The sequence below is a fragment of the Cervus canadensis genome, chromosome 7, assembly GCF_019320065.1.
Source record: "Cervus canadensis isolate Bull #8, Minnesota chromosome 7, ASM1932006v1, whole genome shotgun sequence".
Lineage (NCBI taxonomy): Eukaryota > Metazoa > Chordata > Mammalia > Artiodactyla > Cervidae > Cervus > Cervus canadensis.
The window spans coordinates 90,826,417-90,828,723 of NC_057392.1; the positions used below are offsets into that span (position 1 = coordinate 90,826,417).

Sequence of the window (2,307 nt, forward strand, 5' to 3'; positions counted from 1 at the left end):
TAAGCCATTAGGATTCTCACTTATTTAAGATCCAGGAAATATAAATTCATAATCTAAGATCACCAGGTACACAGGAGGCAAGCCACTATGTGTCAGAGAAAAACTAATACAACTTATTTAGATGTTGAAATTGTTATGTACAGAGTACAGAATAACTCGGTAAGAAATGTTTAAAGAAATAAAGTATGGAACCACAAAGGTGGGCAAGCAATGAGAATACCAGGAATGATGAGAAAGATCTGTGTGGCAATAAAATAGAATTTCTAGAAATAAAAAACATGGATTTTTAGGAATTAAAAAGCTCAATCTAGTGGTCTGATAACAGGTGAAACATACTCAAACAATGAATTGGAACATTTGGCAGAAGAAACTTCCCAGAGTGCGGCATAGAGAGATAAGAAGATGAAAAATATAAAACAAGCTAAGAGATATGGAGAAAAGAAGAGGAAAAAGAAACATTATTTTGAACCCGAAAAGAAGAGAGAACTGGGAAAAGGAATAATTGAAGGGGTGATGATTGAGAATTTTCCACAAGTGATCACAGATATAAATCTATTTTTCCAAGTAAAATAAAACCAGGTATAAATACAGCATTGTGGAACAGCAAAGACAAAAGGATCCCAAAAGCAGAGAAAAGGGACAGATCATAAAGTACAGCAGCAATGATAAAAATCAGAATGAATGAAATAATAGCATCTTGAAGGTGTCAGTCTTGCATTGTAGATCCAATCAATTTTTTTAAAAAATGAAAGTGATATAAAGACATTTTCAGATAAACAAAAGTAATTTCCCATCAAGAGACCTCCACTAAAAGAACTTCTAAATATTTACTTTAAAAGAAGAAAAGGATCATAAAATGATGGTCTGAAATATGAGAAGCAATGGCAAGTGAATAAAACAGGTAACATATATTGTACATAAATATCTGTGGAACATTTCATTCAAAGATGGGTACAATAGAGAACAGAAACGGTATGGACCCAAAAGAAGCAGAAGATATTAAGAAGAGGTGGCAGCAATACACAGAAGAACTATACAAAAAAGATCTTCACGACCCAGATAACCACGATGCTGTGATCACTCACCTAGAGCCAGATATCCTGGAGTTGGAAGTCAAGTGGGTGTTAGGAAGCATCACTATGAACAAAACTAGTGGAGGTGAAGGAATTCCGGCTGAGCTATTTCTAAATTCTAAAAGATGATGCTGTGAAAGTGCTGCACTCAATATGCCAGCAAATTTGGAAAACTCAGCAGTGGCCACAGGATTGGAAAAGGTCAGTTTTCATTTCAATCCCAAAGAAAGGCAATGCCAAAAAAAGTTCAAATTACTGCACAATTGCACTTATCTCACACGCTAGCAAAGTAATGCTCAAAATTCTCCAAGCGAGGCTTCAACAGTACGTGAACTGAGAACTTCCAGATGTTTAAGCTAGATTTAGAAAAGGCAGAGGAACCAGACATCAAATTGCCAACATCCGTTGGATCATTGAAAAAGCAAGAAAGGTCCAGAAAAACATCTGCTTTATTGACTATGCCAAAGCCTTTGACTGTGTGGATCATAAAAAATTGTGGAAAATTCTGAAAGAGATGGGAATACCAGACCACCTGACCTGCCTCCTAAGAAATCTGTATGGAGGGACTTCCCTGGTGGCCCAGTGGCTAGGACTCTGCACTTCCAATGCAGGGGACCCAGGTTCAATCCCTGGTCAGGGAACTAGATCCCACATGTCGCAACTAAGACCCGGTGCAGCCAAATAAAATTAAAAAAAAAAAAAAAAGAAATCTGTATGGAGATCAAGAAGCAACAGAAATGGACAAGAAACAGCAGACTAGTTCCAAATTGGGAAATGAATACATCAAGGCTGTATATTGTCACCCTGCTTATTTAACTTATATGCAGAGTCCATCATGTGAAATGCTGGGCTGGATGAAGCACAAGCTGGAATCAAGATTGTTGGAAGAAATATCAATAACCTCAGATATGCAGTTGACTCCATCCTTATTGCAGAAATCAAAGAGGAACTGAAGAGCCTCTTGATGAAAGTGAAAGAGGAGAGCGAAAAAGCTGGCTTAAAACTCAACATTCAAAAAATGAATATCATGACATTCAGTCCCATCACTTCATGGCAAATAGATGGGGAAACAATGGAAACAGAGTTTCTTTTCTTGGGCTCCAAAATCACTGCAGATGGTGACAGCAGCCATGAAATTAAAAGATGCTTACTCTTTGGAAGAAAAGCTATGACCAACCAGGATAGCATATTAAAAAGCAGAGATATTACTTTGCCAACAAAGGGCCATCTAGTT

At 37.2% G+C, this 2,307-nt stretch overlaps 1 non-coding gene across 1 annotated transcript; it reads left to right on the forward strand.

Annotated features, from left to right (window-relative positions):
* The first annotated feature begins 1,641 nt into the window (after positions 1–1,641).
* On the forward strand, positions 1,642–1,714 carry TRNAG-UCC. The gene has a single exon. It is a non-coding gene; the product is annotated as a tRNA-Gly (tRNA).
* Positions 1,715–2,307: the final 593 nt, after the last annotated feature.